We start from the raw sequence: 22,299 nt of genomic DNA, 5'->3' as shown, positions 1-22,299 counted from the left end.
TAGTGTATCAGATTCGATCTAAGGACGTATTTACCTTTTAGATATTGACATAGAGACTGTTTTCTTGAAGACAAACAATTTCTACGCTTATTTCGATATAAATATAATTACTTCGCACTCTTTCCCTTATTCGCTCCGTGCGTGACCATGGTAGGGGTACTTTGAAACGATGCCAGCGTGCGTAGCGGCGAAATGTGACAAAATTGGACCTACCTTTTTACGCATAAATTTTATCAAAAATGTGTGCAAATACATATTGCGTATTTAATTGTGATAATAATAGCAAAAATAGTAAGTGTAGTTTTTATAGGTTCCCAAAGATTACATATAAATTAGAGAAAAGAAAAAGATGGATCCGTGCTATTAGTATGAAAAACTAAATATCACATAATTTTGCATTTTGCATTTTTTATGCAATTGAAATAGGAAAAATTTAAATAATTTACCTTAAATGATATTTCATAAGGCTTCAAGCTAACTGCAGAGTGCCTGATGACTTCAGCTTTTATATCCTAACTTTTACTATTACTGTTTTTAAATATATGCTCTTTCGCGTGAAAAACTTGATTTGCCAGTACTAGATTTTTCCCTTTCTTTTCCGTTTATAGTTGAAAAGATATATTATGATGAATTTTGGGAAACCCAGTTTTTAATACTACATTTATTTTGTAGATAAACTGAAAAAATATAATTAAAAAGTTAATTATTAATAATTGTCAATTTCGCATGTATTTAACAATGTCAAACATATGTCATATGTTTAACCTGAAAATTGGTAGGTCCAAAACTGTCAGATGAAGGCGGTAGGTGTCGCGTCAGTCACGCACGGAGCGAATAGAAAAGCAATTAAAAAATTATTATTGTTACGACAAACTTTAAGTCTTTTAGAGGTCGATTTATATTTTGACATTTTTTCTTGTTGATAATTTAATTTTAATGGTGTAGGTATTTTAATAAGTATTTTAAGTTTATAGTATATTATTTTTTTTTTTTCAGGATACCAAGGCTATGGAAAATCATACAATAAAATACTTAAATGAGTTAATTAAATTAAATTTTATATATATATATATATATATATATATATATATATATATATATATATATATATATATATATATATATATCATGTACACGTTCGAGAGTCCTATGGGCTTCCTGTGTAATTCTAGTGAGTATAAGAAACTCTGTAACGTGAGACCTCTCTTGGAACAATAATGGACAGGGAACAAACTACGCTGCTGCTTTGACTGCAATGTATTGTAAAGTATACACAAAAGGTCTATCTACGTGTAATGGTCTACAGGACCAAACGCCTTTATCAATAATGTACTGCAAAAAACAAAAATATACTAGATATTGTATCAAAAGAAGAAGTAAATAGTATATTACATAACGAGAGTTGCAAGAAGCTTATTACATGTGAGTAAAAAAGTTGCGCGCGAGCCGCGTAGCGGCGAGCGCAGTAATTTTACAAGCATGTGATAGGCTTACAACTCAAGTTGTGTACTATTATACTTGTACTTTTTCTACGATTATTTTCATTTATAAAAATAAAAAGTATAACAAGTAACTTTTATTTATTTAACAAAATTCGGGAACAATTTAAATTACACATTTATTTATAATAATTAATTGTAAAATGTTGGCAATTATTTATAACTACACCCTTATCTGAGTTTGGCGGTTGTTCAATAATACGTGGTGAATGGTGAGATGACGTAAACTGTACGGGTTCTTTTTGAACATTGGTATTTTCAGTGTATGTAAAGGTCTGTAAATTACTTTCAATTGAATTTATAATTCCATTGGCTGTTAAAGTCTTATTTATTAACTCATCGACATATCCTTCGGCCGTTGTTGAAGATTTCCATCCGCCATGTCGTTTAAGAGCCATTAAATCACCACCGGCATCTACCAAAATAGTGGCAGAAGTTCGTCTTAAACAGTGACCTGTGTACATGTTGGGATCTGGTAACTTTAAATATTCAGCTATTTGTTTAGGAACACCGCCTATTTTGTTTAATTCTACCACCTGTTTAGTACATTTACCTCTTAGATAATTAAGAAAAAATTGATTTATTTGCGGATCGCTAATCTGTAGTCGAATTTCTATATATTGTTTGCAGATTTTATAGAAATTTCCGGAAATAACGAAAGATCTACATATTTTGGTTTTCGTATCAGAAATTTTAACCAATAAGATGGTACTTAAATCATCAATGTCACAAATTTTAAGATTTTTTAACTCTTGTTTTTTACAAGCTCCACATATTCCAATAATTGCAATAACCTTAAAAGTATTATAAGTAGGCACATTTATGTTATACTTTTAAATAACAACTACTGTACATATGTAAATAACAAGTACTGTACATCAGGAGCTCCATTTAAAAAAAGTTTTTTAAAACCTTCTGATTGCCTTTTTAGATCGCTTTTAAGCTCGCAATTTCGGGTAATTTTCAATATTAACATTATTTTTCAAAGTTATAACACTTCTTAGCATAGAATATATTGCCCATAATGAGGATGGTTTAAATTTCTTAGCGAATTCTTCAAAATAAGAAAAGAGTACGTTTTCAGAAAATGTACATTATTTGTTGTACGCCAATCCATAAATTGCTGATATACCTTTTCATATTTTCCTCTAGATTTTTCTGGTAATAGGTTCTCGGTAGTGTTCGCAGCTAACTGCATAATATTTGGTGCTGTGCTACTAAATTCATCTTCACTATTCGATGAACTCATTTTATTTTATGGACTGTTTTGAAGATTTGTTAAAGAACTAATCAATGATTTTTAATCAGAGAAGGAACATACTTAGTCGATTTCTGTACAATATATTAAGAGCTAAAATAATAAAAAGCCTCATCTTTTATAAAACGAATGAATACCAAATGAATAAGAAACATGTCAGCATGGTCTGCTTTGGGGATGACGGTGTTATTATTATAACAGAAACTTCGTAGAAACTCAACCTAAACTATCGACCAAGAAGACTGTACATAACGATAATCAGAATAGAATAAATGTTAAAGCCCGTGGTTAATGGACACAATCCTTAAAAATATTACCTACCTAACCTAACTTATACGAAGAATTTCGAGTCAAATCAGTTAAAAAGATAGAAAGTATAATGGTGATTTTTTTCGTTTTAAATGGCCACACTCTAAAATATATCTTTTTAACTTTTTGTCAAAAGCAGTAATGTCAACAGACAAAGCAGCAGCAAACGTAATCTCCTGTCGCTCACTGATGATCTTTCTCTATACGAAAGTCTGTTGATCTTATTTTTAATACTCTATTGATTTCTTTGATTTGGTTACTTCATCTGTCCTGGTAGCTTGTTCTAAGGAAATATATCTTCGGGCATGTTCTATATTTTTAATATCAATTTTTGGTATTGACATTTTGATATATACTTTGCCTAAGTATATACATATACATCCATGTACATCCGAAGATATACAAATCCGACGAGAAGTGAGACAGGGTTGCGTCTTATCACCGCTACTATTTAATTTGTATTCGGAGTCTATATTCAGAGAAGCATTAGACGAGGTCCAAGGTGGAATTAAGATTAACGGAATCAGCATAGACAACATCAGATAAGCTGATGATACCGTCTTAATAGCAAGCAATGCACAAAAACTACAAAATATAATAAATGCGGTAGTTCAGAACGAATGTTGAGAATTCCATGGGTACAAAGAGTTACTAATGTTGAGGTACTTCGTCGCATGTGTAAACAAAAAGAATTACTAAGAATAATCAAAGAGAGGAAAATGCAATACTTGGGTCATGTGTTGAGAGGCGAAAGATATGAATTACTTCAAGTTATACTGGAAGGAAAAGTACAGGTCAAAAGATCCGTAGGAAGATGCCAGAACTCATGGCTGAAAGACCTGAGATGATGGTTCGACCGCTCATCAGTTTCGCGCAGCAGTTGCCAAAACTACAATTGCCATTTGGATCGCCAACCTTCAAAAGAAGACGGTGTCATGAGAAGAAGATATACTTTGCATTACAATCCGATCTCTTGAATCAATCCGATAGTTCAGTAGAGCCTGTTTCACCGCCTATAGTTCTATGCTAACTAAAGATTTTTCATAATATTATTACTTTAATTTTCTGTTAAATAGGTTACGAAAATTGACAGTTGTTTTTTACTTTAGTATAAATGTTAATAGCCATATCGTTATGACTTTCTCTCTGAATATGCTCCAATGTTATGTAGTGACTTGTTGACCTCTTCATGAAGAATTTTTTATAGATTTAACGTAATGAATAGCTTTAAAATTTAAAGTTTTATATTTAAACACTGATTTCTTTCAGTTTTTCAATCTAATTTACCAATATTTTTGCCTGGACAGTGGACATAATTTGTGCAAAAATTCTACAGAATAAAATCTCCCTTTCTTAATGATTCTTAAATGATTACGATTACTACTGATAATATGGATTCTCCATTATGAATACATTTTATGGTTATAATATCAAATGTATTACCACAACCTGCATCTTTACAAATATTATGTTTTGTTACCGCGGAAGCTTACGTTATGCTTGTTCTACTGAGACCTGTTCCAACTCTACCAAGATATTCTCCTTACAAGTAATCCATGACCTGCTTTGTTGGATAAAACTTGCAATTAGAAAATGCATTTTGTGTTCAGTTGGATACGGCCCTGAACAATTACATGATAAAACAAGCGATTTTGATCGTGCAGTCATGCATGGTACATAAAAACAACTTTTTATATTTATACTCCTGTTTATACTCAATAATTAACAGGTAACATATACTTATTTGCAACAATGTTGTGTGACATGCTAATTCCCCCACTAGGTATTATTTTAACAAGATAAAATTGCGAATAAATTGGTGAAGATTGATGAGTATAAAATATAATAGGCTCATATTTCATTCGCAAACGCGGTAATTTATTTGTGATATGTAAATTTTACTAAATATTCGCGATTATAATTAGTGAACTATGTCTTTCATACTAAATTATTGTTATTTTTATTTTGCCACCGACCTTCAGGAATGATGTGAATATCTCCTTCATTCTGTGGTATATAGAACCTTTACACTTTAGGAGCATTATGAATGTATCTAACAAGGATATTATAGATGTAGTAGGTATGCATGCAATTTACTATTTTTGTTAGGAATAAGCCAGAATTTTACTTTAAAATAAGATTATTTGACGTTTCGATTTCTATACCCATAATACCTCAAGATGCAGGGATAATAACTTATACCAGGGGTGGCCAACTTAATCGGACTCGAGATCTACTGTCTGCCTTTCTGATTCTTTGCGATCTACCGACTAGGAATTTTTTAACTATACTGGCGAGCAATAAAATTTTAATCCAGAATTTTAAAGTGAAAAAAAAAGCTGAATATCTCAGAGTAGCTCAATATATCTCAGAAAATCAAACAGTGATTCTGAAAGACTATTCTATCAGCTTTCGAGATCTAAAAAGAATTTTGAGTGTGAGTAAAACAGATACGGCTTTGAACGCTAAAATTCTGGATGGATTAGTTTTATTCCTCGCCAGTGTGGATTAGTAATACCTAAATAAAACAAAAGTAGTAATTCTTATTCATTTATTTTTCCAACTATATTAATTAAAAAAAAATTAATGTGAGACTTGCCGTTTGAACAGTTTTTGCTAGATTCTTAAGATCTGGCCTGAAGTTGAAAATGGCCAACCAAGAATCCAACGTATGAGCATTAGTCAAACTGGAACGCTGTTTACTTTTCGTTTGTTTTCAGTATGAAAACGCTGATTCACATAAATAGGTTGAACATGATTGCAGTTGTTCAGCACATTTTTTTAAATTTGGATATTTGTCATTGCACACCAATGGCCAGAAATCTAGATGTTGCTGAAAAAGTTGGTCCATTTGGAATATCTCTTCAAATTGTTTGGATATTTCAAAGGCTTCATGAATAGTATCATTGAATCGATACTTGATAAACTTTTCAATTTTATTGAAATCTCTAAAACGGATTTTAAAGCCTGATACCACTGACTGAATTTCTGATGCATATTGTGGCTTGAAAACATAGGCAGGGTGTTTTTTCATGTCAAATTTAATGTTCGTGAATCTGAGAAACCTTTTCTTTACAATATCAACTATCAAATATACTGCTTGAAGTTTGAATGATGCAATAGAACTTATCATTTCTGATAATGTTTTGTTCTTGCCTTGCAGTTCCAGATTCAATATGCTCGGTTTACCAGTGAAATCTGCTAGAAATGCCAAATTACATTGCTAGTCTAAGTCACGTAATTGCTAATGATCATCACCCCTTTAGTTAAGAAATTTAACAAATCTTGAAACCTTTGCAAAAACTTGCTGCAACTCAAGCCACCTTTGTCATCCAGTTGTTGCTTAAACAGTAGTCTTTGCAGAAATTTGCCTCTTATTGAATTGCCAATTTTAAACACAATATCCATCACGTCTTTTGTGTTAAAACTTTTACTGGTTAAGACCTGTTGATAAATAAAGCAGTAGTAATTAATGAAGTCCGGGAAATCTTCTTCTTTATGACATAGTGATAAAAATCCATTACTAACACCAATCTAGGTCGGAGCCCTATCTATCGTTATTGAAACAAGCTTAAATAAAGCTAAATTAATCTTACCGACAAAATTTTTGAATTCCGTGAATAAATAAATGCCACGTGTTTTGCCTTTTAAGGATATCATTCTTAGCAACTCTTCTCTTGTTGAGAAATCATCAACGACATGATATCCGTCAACTCATCAAGCTGTAACGAAAAAGCAACGCACCGGAGTAGATCTCTTTGCAGTTGTTCATTAAGATTTTTACTCAACATTTCTATACGACGCATCACAGTATTTCTTGGCAGCTGCAGATCATGTGTACCTTTTTTTTTCATTTTTATTTTTGAAATTAACAAACAGTAAATTTGATAAATCTTCGAATATTTCTTCGACATATTCGTCATCAGAAAACGTCTTACACTTTCGCGAAATTTCATAACAAACTAAGAATGAAGCTTCAGTTACAGCCTTAGACTGTTCGACCATTCGGCTTACAGAACATATTTTCCTGCGCAGTCAAAAGATATTTTAATGCTTGAAGTTTATTCTTTCTCACTTCACTCTTAGGTGGAAATTCTGATTGGTATTTATTGTGCAGTGTGTTGAATTGACACTCTAAATTTCCTTTGCAGATTAAGCTGCAACAATTTTCTTTTACCATGATTTACCATGATGTGATTCGCTCATACGAAAGCAGGATAGAAATAGCAGAATGAAAAGGGAAAGAAAGCGGCTACCCATTTATAGTCACTATATAGTACATATACTATAACTTTTATAGTATTATGTATAGAGTGGATACTTCATACGTCGCTCCAATAATTTTCGTAATATTTATTTTATTTTTTCGATATTTTTTTCCTTGACCGCGTTCGACTGGTCGATCGCGATCGACGTGATGGCCTCCCCTGACTTATACCAAAAGACTTAAATTTACGTTCAGCATATTCAAGTAGAAGATTACAAAAAATTCTGCACAGAGCCAGTTTATCCATGATCCCAGAAAGGTTACAATTTTAAAGATCAATAAAATTTTGTATTTTGTGAACGATTTCCGAAGTGGAAATCGAAACGTCAAATAAACTTATTTGAAAGTAAAATTGTGGCTTACCTACATATTTCCAAAAAATAGTAAATTACATTAAGATAACACAAGAAAATATCTTCATAACAATAGTAATAGTTATTATCATCATCATCATCAACATCCTCATTAACCATTTTGAGTCCACTGCTGAGCATGGGCCTCCCGTAAATAATTTCATTGCATCCGATCTTGAGTACCTTGAATACAGTTATGTTGGATGCGCTTGATGTTATCCGACCACCTTGGACGTCCTCGATAACGATAAATATCATGTCTAGGTCTCCATTCTAATATTTTTTTGATCCATCTCTCATCATCATCCAACCATATATAGTAGACATTGATTAATCTCTCCCAGAAGTTGTTCGACAAGATGATGTGGTTACCACACACCAAATGTGATGGCCCAAAAGCCATCACACCATCACACTCAATCACACTAAAAATGAAATCAACACGAACATTAATCCCAAAAAGGCACCTGGCTACGATCTGATAACTGACCAGGTTCTTAAGAAGCTACCTAGAAAGGCCTTGGTTAAACTTACCAACCTAATCACCACATCGTTTCGTTTAAATTATGTTCCACAACTATGGGTATCTGAGATCATCATGATCCCAAAACCGCCATATAAAATGACGTCGTATCGACCAATAACCTTGCTACCGATTATGGCAAAACTGTTCAAACAGCTCTTGCTCAAAAGGCCAAAACCTATTTTTAAATGTAGATGACTCATCCCTGATCACCAATTCGGATTTCGAAATCAGCACTCTACAATTGATCAAATTCACCGGATCACGGACGTGATTGAATGATCACTTGAAGAAAAAAAGATATGCTCAGCGTTATTTTTTAATGTAGCACAGGCCTTCGACAAGGTCTGGCACGAAGGATTGGAGGATAAGATGAAAATGTTAAACTAAAGTGCGAAAACGTGTGGTGTAAAGTGTACAAGTTAAAGTGATGTACTAAACTAGAATAAGAAAAATAAGACTGCTAAAGAGTGTAACTTGGTATTAATGGATTCTCTTAGTTAAGTTAGGCTAGAATTAAATTGCTTATTGGTTTTATAGACAAGATTGTAATGATGAGAACATCATATTGATGTCAAATAATCTTTAGGGACACAAATAACAACAGGATTTATAACATCAAAAGGATTAAAGCAAAGATGTTGCTTGTCTTCCACTTTATTTAAAATATACCTCGAAAGTGCTTTAAAAAGATGGAAACAAAAATGCAGGACAATGGGGATACCGCTCACCAATACTATGGTATATACGTTTAACTTTACAGACGATCAAGTAATAATGGCTCAAGATTATGACGATTTAAACTATTTGGCACGAAAATTAATTGAAGAGTATGATATATGGGGTCTAGAAGTAAATAAAAAGAAAACCGAATACCTGTGCATTGGAACAGAACAAAAAGATCTCATATTAGACGATAACATTACGATAAAGCACTGCTGTGACTACAAATACCTAGTTATCACTATTTCATAAGATGGAACATTAGACAAAGCCATAACAATGTTAAACACCATTTTATGGGACCAATCGATCAGCAAAGAGAATAAAAAGAGGATATATGAGACTATAGTAAAAAGTATCACTTTATACAGCTGTGAGGTATGGCCACTGAAAGAAAGAATACTGTCAACGCTGAAAGCGACGGAAATGGATTTGTGGAGAAGAGCCGCAGGAAGATCTAGAAGAGAAAGGATTACCAACGAACGCATTAGAGAAATAATGGGAATCAAACGAACAATCACAGATGACCTAACAACAAAACAACTTATCTGGTTCGGACACATACAAAGAATGGACGAACAACGAATGCCAAAAGAAATACTCAAATGGCAACCAGAAGGAAAGAGCAAACGAGGTAGACCGAGAAAAAGTTATAAATATATATAGGAATAAATAAAGAACTGAGAGAGAGAGCCATACAAGAAGATCTATGGAACAACCGGTCTAAGTGGCGATTGGAAGTCGGAAAACGGCGGAGAACGTTATAAACCGACAAGTGGTAGTAGTAAAAAAATCTTTCATCGCTGCCTCTGACAACATGGCCTGTCCCGTTCCATTTTAGAGTTGTAATTTTTTTAGTTGCGTCCATAACCCAGTTTTTCTTTTAACTTTTTGATTTTAAACTGTCTCTAAGGGATATATTCAACATTGCCACTTCATTGTACTCTGTGCCACTTGTATTTTATTCTGATTACTTTTCTGAGTCAACGTTTCTGCTTCATCCATTAGAACTGGGAGCACACACTGATCAAAGATCTTCCTTTTGCAGCATTTGGGAGTATTTGATCTCTTAGTTTTCCGTAAGCTGTTCGTGTTCGTCTTATACTTCTCCTTAACTCTGTTATTTGATCGTCTCTTCCTAATTTAATCTCGTGGCCCAGATACTTATACGTATACATTTTTCCAATTTGCTTGTCTTCTTCTTCTTCTAAAGGTGTTTAAAAGAGAGAGGTGGAGCTCCAGCTTCCTACTCCGTAGAGGACATCAAAAAATTTATTTGCGTGTATGCTTTGTTACATTTTTTTAATACGGAAAACGTTACTTCGTGTGGTAATTTCATTTAATTACGTTAAATGTTAATATACATAGACGTTAAATACAAATTTTGTATTAATTAATAAATATTTTCGAATTAATTTTAATTTTATCCTGTTCATTTTAATTAAAACTCCAGATGTTTTGCGATGTTTCCGGGAATACAATTAGACTGCTGCGGTAGTTGTTTTAGAAAATCAATAAATTGTGAGAGTTATCTGTAAAAAGTCTGTCTTTCCCAATATAAACAAAAAAGTAATAAAAATTCATCTGTACAATATTTCAATACACCTGTTTTTGCAAAACGTCGTTTTTTGTATATTATGCTAAAGATATACCACATTTAATTTTAATGTTGTCATAAAAGTGTCATGTTCAGGCAGCAACGTCCGTAAATATTTAAGATTTCTTTGCTTAAACAACCGAAGTAATTTGTATGATTGAGAAAAATATTTGATTATTTGTAGTGATTATTAATAAATTTTTATGTACTTAAAGTACATAACTATCATTTGTCATGAGCGAAGATGTATACAATATTATACTGATTGGTAAAGTATCTGTTAACTAAAAATAATAAATGTAAGAAATAACATTCTAGTACGAGTGTGAAGTTCTCAAATATTACAATATTTATCATGTTAACGAGTATTTAACGTTAAGAATAGCAGTAGTCAACGTTACTTATTAAATTTTAAGTACTAACTCTTTAGCTCTGGTTCTGGATCTGGTTCATTGCCCTCCTGATAGTCTTATTCCTTCTGGGTTAGTTTTTTTACATCTTTAAGGAGAAAAAGAAAAATTTGCATACAGACACCTGTGTCTTATCCAGGTAGTGTTATGTTCCTAATATCCTTACGAAGTTGTGCCAGAACGAGATGCCCGAGGGGGTTAGACCTTTGCCACTTACTCCCGTCACCAATCTGAGATGGTCGGCGTCCAACTACAAAACCTCTCCTCTGTAACTCCAGACCTCAGTATTGAAGAGCCAGTTGAGACAAAACATCTCTCTTAATGCCCTGCTATCACCAAATTCCCATTCTTTCTCCCACACATTCATAGGGAAAATCACACCCACACGAACCACCACAACCCGCTGCCTTAGCGAGGTTCTTATCTCTATCGCGTCATTTGTCTATCATTCTCTTCTATTTTGGCCTGCTCGTTTCAGAATTCTGATGCGAGTTCCCTCTCCTCTCGTTCTTTGGAAGAGAGCAGCTCCCTGATAAGTTTGTGGATCCGTGTCCACCACCACGCATCCCTCATCATTTTGTCCACAATTTCTCTCCCGTAATCAAACATTCTGCAGTTACATTATCTTTCAAACTTCTCTCTTTTATCCGCCCAACGCTCACACTCCAACATCGTGTGTGTACCAGTATCTGAAAGACCACAGTAAAGGCACTGATTGGACTGTGTCCTCCTAAACCTCTTAACAAGGTAGTCAAGGAAGCAGCCATGGCCTGCGAGCATTTTTTGTGTAAGACTGCCATGCTAGTTTCGGCCGTAGGTAATCTGATTCTCGTTGGATGTGATCTGTATATCTTAAAACCTGCGCCTTGGCCTCTCTTACAATGTCTAAGTACTGAGTACTTGGTTCCTTAAGTTCTATATTTGTTTTTGTTGGGGTTCTTTGTGTACCAGCATCTCTGCCTCCCAAATATTTAAATTTTCTGACTCTTTCAAAATTGAAATTCCCCGTTGACATTTTGCCTTATTCAATCTTGTCTCCTATTGACTTATCTTGTGACGCACATGTATATTGTCTTATTTTTATTAATACCTAATCCCATTTTATTGGTCTCTTGTTCTAATTTTAGGAATTGTTCTTTAACTGATATTGTGGTTTTAGCGATTATGGACCGTGGAAGTGTGACGTCACAACTGTCAATTACTTTCCAAACAAAAGTTGAAATGCCCAATCTCAAGACTTTTTAATTTCTATAAAGTTAACATTTTGCTTCCTCTGCTGTTTTTTTTTTAAGTATAGTGTTTTTTACAATAATACCATCATAATTTAATGTTCTATTTATATGAAATATAGTTTAAAAGTTTAAATTAAAGACAATGTAACCTTACTTTATTGATACATCCATTTTATTGTTATTTTTATAAAACAACATGCTTTATTATTTACACAACCTTGTAAAATTATTGTAGTAACTATTAGAATACTTAGATGTTGCAAAAAGCGGAAAGATTCTGTAAAAAAAATGAAAAAATAACGAAAAATACAAATTATCCACACTAAACAAGGTTTGTTTGGAAAGTGAAACTGACAGATGTCAATAAAATCTACGTCATCACTTCCACGGTCCATTATCAATATCATCTGCTAAGGCTATCATTAATAGTACACCGTCGGCCGAGAACATTAGCATCGGTAGTTGTATCTGCTGCTTTGCATCTTTTGGAGTTCTCGCCTCACATCTTAGAAATCTACTTAATTTTTGTGACAGCTATATAATAAATTGTGTATCTGTTGATTAAACTCCCATGTTCTTTTCAGCACTTGTCTTATAGTGAATATCTACTCAATCGTATATGTATTTCTTTTGAACCCACATTAATAGTCTCCAATGTTCGTTAAATCTTTCAGAAATGAAGTTATGCGAATAAGGAGGGCATTTGCAAGTACTTTGTATATTGTGTTAAAAACACCATTTTATTTCTTTTCTTGTGTACTAAGGTTATGACGGTTTCAGGTGCCTTTTTAGTTGCTCTTTTTATCTCTTCAAGATACTCTATGTCCACTAGCAGGTCTGCTAAATGATAAGGGGTAGCATCTTGTATTTTTAGTATGTTACCTGTTCTCCGTCTAAATCCCTTACTTTCGTTAAAAACTTCGTTGTAGTGAAGTAAGAATCCTCTTATTTTATTGTTGTCTCTTTTTATCTCTGTTTCCTTTTCTCTATATCCATATCTCTATCCTATATCGTATATTAAGACTTTTGTTTAACTAATCTTTTTTTTTTTCACTCTGGCGATCTTTGACTATTTTTTCCTTTCTTCCTTATAGGGAATCATATTTTATTTAGATTGGTCTTGTAGGTTTTTAATTCGCGCTAGTACTCTTTGCTTTATTAGATATTAGTTCTATTATTAGTTCTTATTCATCGAACCAATCTTTTAACATTATCTTTGTTTTATTTCGCAGATACTCTTCAGCTGTTTTTACTGCTTTTTCCAGTTTTTAGCTGTTTCCAGTATATCCCACTGATTTTTTACGTTGTTTGCCTTATTTTCCCCATCCAGTTGCTGTATATTATGTTGAATTTTGTTTTAAAAAGATGTTGTAATATGCGGGATTTTAATTTTTCACTGTTCTACCTTGAGATTTTTTCTGCATATTTGTTTTTTAATTGGATGACCCTAGTTTAACTTTTACCATATTTAAATTATTGGTACTTGGAGGTTGGCAATCAAAGGGTTCAAAAGCCGCAGTCAGAGTAGATGGAGAACTGACTCCCTTGTTTAACATCAACATGGGAGTAAGACAGGGAGATGCCCTATCAACCATGCTATTCAACCTAGTTCTTGAGGCAGTCATCAGAAAAACCAATATAACCGGCCATATAAACACTAAATCAGTACAAATTGCTGCATATGCAGACGATGTAGCCATCATTAGTAGGAATAAACCACGACTAATGGAAGTGTTCAAACAAATTGATCCTGAAGCAAGAAAAAGAGGTCTCAAAATAAACGAAGCAAAAACGAAGTATATGACAGTCAAAAGAATAACTGACAATGAAAATAATATCACAATAGACAACTATACTATCGAACGAGTGGATGCCTTTACATATCTCGGCACAGAAATCAATCAGAATAACTCCGTAAGTAGCGAAATTAATGCACGTATTTCCAGCGGGAATCGTACATACTATGCTAATAAAAGATTGATGACATCGAAATTATTAGACAAAAGAACCAAAATGACTATCTACAGAACATTGATTAGACCCGTAGTAACCTATGGATGTGAAACTTGGGTAATGACGAAAAAAGATGAAGCCCAACTCAGGACATTCGAGAGAAAAATACTGAGGAAAGTATATGGCCCGGTACAAGAGGAAGATGGCACATGGAGAATCAGGAGAAACGACGAGGTTAATGAGTTAAATGAAGGTTATGACATTGTAAGATTTGTGAAAAGTCAAAGACTGTCATGGCTGGGACATGTGCAGAGACAAAACGATGCAAAAACAACAAAGAAAATGTTACAATGGAAACCCATAGGAAGGCGAAAAAAAGGAAGGCCCAGAACGAGATGGTTGGATGACGTGGAAAACGACCTGAAAACAATGAACATAAGACAATGGAGAAGAAGGGCACAAGAGAGATCTGAATGGAAGGACATGGCCAGACAGGCAAAGACCCATCCAGGGTTATGATGCCAAAAGAAGAAGAAGAAGAAGGAGGTTGGCAATCATAATGGCTATTTTTATTTTTGAACTTGCTGCTCTAAACAATCGATCTGCATTGATACCAATCACGTAGATTCTTCAACCATGAGTTCTGCCTTCGGCCAACAGATCTTCTTCCTTGAATCTTTCCCTGTATTATGTGTCTCAAAATTTTATATTTTGGTCTCCTCATCACGTGGCCTAGGTATTCTAGGTATTCACTTCCCTAGGCACCAGTTATTAGTGTAAGTACTTCTATATATATATATATATATATATATATATATATATATATATATATCGGTTTCAAAACGTCTTGCGTCGTTGTCCGATGCCTAATTTCCACGAATTTCTATCATTTCATTGTTCTTCGGTCAAGTCTCGGGAGCTCATTGCCTTTGTTATTCCCTCCTTCCATGTTCTTTTTGGTCTTCCTCGTTTCTTACGATTTAGTAGTATCCATTTCATGGCGATTTTTGGTAGTCTTGTTTCTGGCATTCTTTGAACATGGCCATACCATATAAGTTGTTTCCTTTCTATGTCTGTTGCCAGTGATCCATCTACCTCCATCCGATTCCTTACTTCATCGTTTCTAATGCTGTCTGCCCTAGATATTCGAAGTGATCGTCTAAATACATCCATTTCTGTTGCTTCGAGTTTTCTTTTATTGCTTTCTGTTAGTCTCCATGTCTCTGTACCATAGGTTAAGCTGGTTTTTATGAGAGATTCATATATATTGTATTTTCGTCTTTTACTAATTTCTGAGCTCCAAAGAACTCCGTTAAGGCATCCAATTGTTCTACGGGCCTGGGTTATTCGTTTTCTAATTTCCCTATTGTCTGTGCCTGTGGTGTCGAAATCAATTCCTAGGTAGGTATATTCAGTGCAGAATGCAATTTCGGTTGTGTCCATCTGAATGTTGGATAGCTCTGCGCCTATTGGGAGATATTTTGTTTTTTGTGTATTGAGTTCTAAACCCCACTTCTTTTATTCTTCCTTTAGTTTTCTGGCCATATATGTCAGGTCTTCTTCACGTTGGCTATAAGGACTTGATCGTCTGCAAACTGTAGGGTATATAGGCAAGTTTCTCCCAGGTCAATGCCCATTCCTCTGCACTTTCTCTTCCACTGATACAGTGCTTTCGCCACGTAGATTTTAAACAATGTGGGGGATATGCAACACCCCTGCCGGTGTCCCTTGTTTACAGGAAATTTTTTTGAAAGTCTGTACTTTTGTGAGTACTTCTCCAATTGAGAATTCTTTTATTTTATTACTTTTATTTTATTTCTCAACATTTTATGCTTACTATGTACCTATAAATCCTATTATTTAAATATATGTGGTTTAGCCTCACCATGCGATCATGCTTTTTATATAAGTATATTTTGTTGTAATTTTTTATTTTTATAACGTACCTTTTATGTATATTTTTTTATATTTTCGAGACACTCTCGAGTTTCGTGGTAGATCCCAACTTTTATTATTGAAATCGTTGTTTAGTTTGTAATTTTAATTTTAATTTAATAATTAATATTATTTGCCAGCCTTGCGAGTAAACTCTAACACGTATCTGGTTTCCTGAAGTAAATTTTCTTTATTTTTAGTTCTACCAGAAATCCAGAATGCATCCTCATCGCTCTTGAATGATACTGGATCACAGATAATACTGCAAAAATATGAATGATCTTAACTACAAGACCATATGCCATATGACCATAATGCCCACTAGAGGACCAGTTAGGTTCACTTTCTTTGGACCTGAGTGGGTACCAGATTAGTAACCCCAGATTACTGAACCATTCCAAAGAACTCTTAAAATCAACGATCTTAAAGTTGTTAATTATTTCTTGTGTTTTTGTTTAATATATTTTCTGAATTATTTTATTTTGTTTCAATTTGATACTCTATCTATCTTTCGAAGAAAATCAAATGTTCCTCTGAATAAGTTGGAACCAATGGAAACGTTGATTGAAGTTTACACACTTTATATCACGAAACATTTTAACTAATATCTTAATAAGAAACAAACAATTTTTAGAAAAAGACCTAAAAAATAACCTATAACCCATAGACCCATAACGTTTTGGAGGATGCAGCTTATGGTATGAGAAATATCACTTCAAGAAGAGATGGTTGCAGTATTCAGAATAACCAAACCAAAAAAATCTCTGCAGTAGAAAACCCAAACGTGCAACGCCTTGATAGGATAGTGGTAAAAACGTCAACTTACTGAACGTAAAAACTCAGTGGTCATGAGTTCAAATCCTGACACGAGAGACTGTAGTCGCTCGGGAATAATAAGCGATTGTTTGTAAACACAATTACTTAGTAACTAGGTAATCACTGAACATACAAACTACAGCATACAACTGTAAAATAAGCCCATTAGCAACAGTACGATAAAAAAGAACTAACGTATTTCTGCCATAGATTGACTAAATATTTCTTATATTAGAAATCACATTGATCTTGTTACAAATGGTAAGAAGTATATATTATATGAAGGCAACTTGATGGAAAATGATGGAAATGATGGAAATAACCAACAAACATTACTAGCCGTTCTTTCCCATAATTATCAAGTATCTTAAAATTCACTCAATTCTTTTTAAAAAAATATTTTTCTTTTTGAAGTTCTATTAGTTTATAAATTCTGACTATATAATATGATTCCACTAATTTACCTGTCAAATTATATCCATAATTTCTGTGGATCTGATTTTGGGTAAGAGTTGAGAGTTGGATCAGTAGAATCAATTATATCTATACTTATAATACATAGGTAGAATATAAGTAAAAACTCGATACTTGATAGAAGAAGAAGATAAAATAGAATAAATTGTGTCAAAATGAAATATAATAAATGGAGAGTGAAAAAAACCCTGATAACTAGAAAGAGAAGTAGATTAATTAGGAAATGGAGAAAATGGAGGAATAGGAAGAACTCTATCTTAGATTAAGTATCATTGTTCTGAAGCTATTTTCTTGCGGCAAGTTAAAGTAATTACTATTTAAATGGGAATGAGCCACAATTAAAGGTTAAAGTACGTTTATTGATATTTCAATTTCAACTTCGGAAATCGTTCTCAAAATACAAACATTTTTTTTATTTTTTTTTTTGTATTTTGAGAACGATTTCCGAAGTGGAGATTGAAACGTCAATAAACGTACTTTAACCTTTAATTGTGGCTTACTCCCATTTAAATAGTAATTATATTAAGTATCATATTTCTAGAAGTGTATCGCTCTTCCTTTCAGCAGTTTTTTCATGGATATTTACTTAACAATAAGTATCTAAATATTTTTTTTATATCAACTTCAAAACTTGATTCTAATATTAATGTTTTAATAAGTATATGAGGATAAAGTTTTTGTATTTATAGGTGGAGTGTTGTGTTATGAACTTACAAATAGATTTATTGTAAATAAAATAAATTTTCGTTTTATTTTGGTAGCCTTTACACTTTTTAATACAAGTTTTTGTGCAACATTCCAATAATCTGCAATCTGCATCAAAATACATCAAAATGGTTTCACTATTAATAGTATTAGAATATCTATGTACAATTTAAAAAAAATGTAAGTTTTGGTAATTTTAGGTACTTTTGTTATTTTTCTTATAATTATGCAAACTGCATATTTTATTTATATTTTTATATTCTAATTGTTGGTTGTAACGGGATGTAGTAATCTGTTGAATTCCATTTTTAATAAATGCGTCTTAATAATTAATCGATTTTTTATTTTTAATAATATGACTCTGGAAGCTTGCTAATAAAATTAAAAGGTCCCTTTTTGTGAAACTTCCAATTGTATTTAATTCATCCTTGTATTTTATACGATCTACTGTGGCGCCATCTCTCAACCAACGCCTGAAGTAAGGTCCAGTAGCATCGACAATAATCACGAAAACTGTGGAAAGATGGGAATGTAAGGGAAAATATACAAATAATCATAGATTCTAAAAATAAAGGTAGTAATAAAATTTAAAATAACTGAATACATTTTACTAAAGACACAAGAATATTTTATTTAATTATCGGATTCACTTTCTTGTTTATTAGTTTTTGCTTAAAATTCTCTAATTCAAATTTCGGTAGAGAGTAGTCAATTTTTTCTTGAATTGTCGAAGAGAATAATTTTTTTCTTCTTCCTCTCCGAAAGCTATTCGCTTCATTATTGACGGATTTAAACTACTTTATGGAGCATTCATACTCCATCTTCTGCCTGCTTGATATTTTGACTACTCTAGTCTCATCAATTCTACTTAAGAGTACAATTATTATTTTTCACTAGTGTCATTCCTTTATACATACTCTTTACGTTACATTTTGTTTTCATATGTATCCAATCCTCGAGTTGAGATCGTCTAATTAATTTTTCTTGCTTTTGTGTTGAATTTTTGGAAATTGCCTTCATCTTTGTTCCTCATTCTGTATCCTCTTTTTTTGCTTCTCATTAAACTATAGAGCATAGGGCTAGGCTGTTTTATTCCATTGTCTATGTTTATAGGTTCCTTAAGTTGTCCATGTATTTTGATTTCCATCTTGGTTCTATTGTGGACGTTTTCAATAGTTTTTATGACCCAAGGAATCTTCTTTATCATATAAAACGGATATGCTCCTTGGTATATCCGTAATAGCAACATCCACCAGAACTTGGGTATGAAAACTGTGATCGAAATAATCAAGAGAACAGCAGCAAGTCACCAGAGGCTGCATAGTCATGTGAATGTCTAGGCAATCCAGCTTCTTGACAACACTGAACTAAAGAGAAGACTCATAAGGACAAAACCATTTGAGTTAGTGTAAATGTGTAACAGTTTAGTGTAAAAAGCAGAGTATAGTGCTGTAAAGTTATTGCATGTTAGTTGTAGTGCATTAGTTGATAGATAAAATAAGAGTAAGCCATAGGGTAAGCCCTTAGATATAAGTATTTGCTGTTTATTAAGTTAGGTCAGAAAATAACTGATAATTGGTCATTTGTGACCAGATAGCAGTATACAAACACCGCACAGGTGTTACACAAAAAAAATATATATATATAAAAAGGATGGATTTCTTTAAGTCGATAAGAGATAGAAACGCTGGTCTATTACACTCGGTAGTTGCCTCGGTGTAGTTAACAGTTTCTACATAATGTTATTTGTTGCAGTTACTATACACATTTTCTGATGTCTGGATAGTTGAAGTCATTTTTACTTAATGACTTGTTGTTTTCTGATTTAAATACGCACTTCTTCAGTATGTAGTAAAGACACAGCTGGAGTTATTCTCTTTTCCAATATTAATAAAATAAGGTAATACCACCATATGGTAATTTTTTACTGTGGTTCTTCTACATTATTAGCTATGTGTTTAAATCCAAGGAACTTAATATACTTTGATTAAAATTGATTAAAACTTTTTCCAGCCTTTTGAGAAATCAAAAAAAGTCTGTGGGGCTCAAAAAAGAGGATAATAGGACAGGCAAAAATGGCTGTTGGGATATGGACCACAGCAAATGCACATAAAATAAATGCGAGAGTCGTTAAAACTACCTAGTTTCTCTAGATCCACTTCTACCCAGGGTAGCGGGTACCATTATATCCCTCGCAACAAAGCATTACTAAAAAGCAAGAAACTCTATCGAGTAGACCAGGTCATTTAGCAATACCACTAAAGTATTCAGGATGAAGGGTGGGGATTATGGAGGGACATTGGAAAGAAAACAGAGTTCAATGTGGTCGATCGCAGTAACATGCCCAAGCTGCCCATGTTCCCCACACGCGTCCCCAAGAAACATAGAGAGAGACACAAGAGAAACAAGAAAAATAAAGCAACAATCAGAATCCATTTTAACAGACAAAACCAAGACCTTAAGACGGAAGACTGGTTGTTAAAAATTCCGAACATCACGGAAAACGCTCAAATCTTCATATACCCGATAGATGAGATCTTCTACAAAGCATTGAGGACTACTAATTTTAAGGCGTATTACATCAAAGTCATCAAAGGCCTCGATGGCTCCAATCAGACTCCTGCAGGCGCACCTCCAGCATAGTATGGCAGCTCCTACAAAACTTACTGTTGCTATGAGCAGGTTCCATGTAGTATTGTTACAAGAGCACTGGGATTATAAAGACAAACTAAGAGGTCTATCAGGTATTGGTGAAGAGCTTATATATAGCGGATCTGCCAAAGGTCCGAGGATCTGCATAATTGTCAAACATATCAAAATATTGCTGTGGATGAATCTTTGTTCCAGGAATTTAAAGACAATAAAGATAAAGATCATAAAGGAAAGGCGTATGAAGGAGATAATTTTCGGATCAGCATATCTCCCATATGATAATTCTGAACAACCACCATCAGGGGAGTTGGAATAGCCACTGAGAGATTGCAGGCAAAACGGACTGCAATTAATCATTTGCTGTAAAGAGAATGCGCACTATCTGACCAGGGGCAGTACGAACACGGGTGGATCATTACTAAAGTTTCTTATGGAACATGATTTAGATATACTAAACCTAGAAAATAAATTAATTTTCGTAACTTTACAACGAAAACATGTAATTGATATGACATAGGTATTCTCCGGATTAAAAGAAGTGGCAAAAGAAGAGGTGAACCAAGACAAAATCAAATGGGCAATAAACTCAATTGAGCTATATAAATCACCGGACCCGGACTGTGTCCTCGTACCTCGTATTGATTGAAAGTCCGATACATCAGGGACAGTATTCATATCGAGCAGGAGACTCTGCAGAAACGACACTAAACCATCTTGTACAGAGGTGTACAGGGTGAAGTAAGTTCTGGAAAATGTTGGGTACATTTCTCGATATAGAGGGAGCATTCGACAACGCTTCCTACGAAGCAATCACAAGGCGATTCGTCTAAAAGAGATAGACAAAACAAGCTAAAGATAGACTGCATACCGAGGAGCCGTGTGATATATGTAACGTTACTGGAGGATTTAGTTTCAGAATAATTAGCCAAAAGTTGTCTACAGGGGGAAGTTTTATCTACCCTCTTGTTGAATCTGGTAATGGATGGGCTGATAGCTAGACTCAGCAACGACTGGCATCATGTGCTAGGCTATGCGGATGACCTGGTCATCTTAGTCCACAGCAAATTCATTGTCACAACCAGGGATAAAATGCTACAGGCTCTGACTCTTACAAAATGAAATTAAAATGTTGGACTTAACATAAGCCTCCAGAAGTTCAAAATCATAAAATTTTCCAGAAGCGGAAATTTAGAGGGATTGGCTGTTATAAGCTTTAATGGTACACATTTAAATCTGGAGAATAAAGTAAATTATCTCACTCAAGGCTTACTTCAAATCAGTAGATAGAACAGATAACCAAACAAGCGGTAACTAACGAAGCATGGTGGCAAAACCAACAGTTACATATGCATTGGTGTTATAATTGCCAAAGCTGCAGAACAAAAAACAATCTTCAAAGTAAGTAAGGTGAAAAGACTTGCTTGCCTCGGAATCACAGGGACTATGGACAACACACCAACGGCCGCTATGGAGGCATCACTGGATCTCCCTCTTAAAAAGTCTTATAAAAAGTCTTAAAAAGGATAGTCTTAAAAAAAACGAAAACTTATGGGTTAGATCAGGATATAGTAACATCACAAATTAGGAAAACCC

General features: G+C 33.6%; 1 protein-coding gene and 1 long non-coding RNA gene across 5 annotated transcripts in view; one reads left to right on the top strand and one right to left on the bottom strand.

Moving 5' to 3' along the window:
• LOC140433247 (uncharacterized) overlaps positions 1 to 16,534 on the top strand; it is a 94,799-nt gene extending 78,265 nt beyond the window's left edge. Inside the window, exon 5 of one of the 2 annotated variants that reach the window (XR_011949895.1) lies at positions 16,260 to 16,534. This is a non-coding gene — a long non-coding RNA (uncharacterized lncRNA). Of the gene's footprint in view, positions 1 to 996; positions 1,063 to 16,259 lie in introns of those variants that run through there. The other variant, XR_011949897.1, reaches the window with a different exon arrangement.
• Abd-B (Homeobox protein abdominal B) overlaps positions 1 to 22,299 on the bottom strand; it is a 645,906-nt gene that overhangs the window by 286,598 nt on the left and 337,009 nt on the right. The window lies entirely within an intron of this gene.

Source organism: Diabrotica undecimpunctata, chromosome 2, assembly GCF_040954645.1.
Source record: "Diabrotica undecimpunctata isolate CICGRU chromosome 2, icDiaUnde3, whole genome shotgun sequence".
Lineage (NCBI taxonomy): Eukaryota > Metazoa > Arthropoda > Insecta > Coleoptera > Chrysomelidae > Diabrotica > Diabrotica undecimpunctata.
Note: the sequence above shows the minus strand (reverse complement) of the source record. Positions and strands in the feature narration are given on the sequence as shown.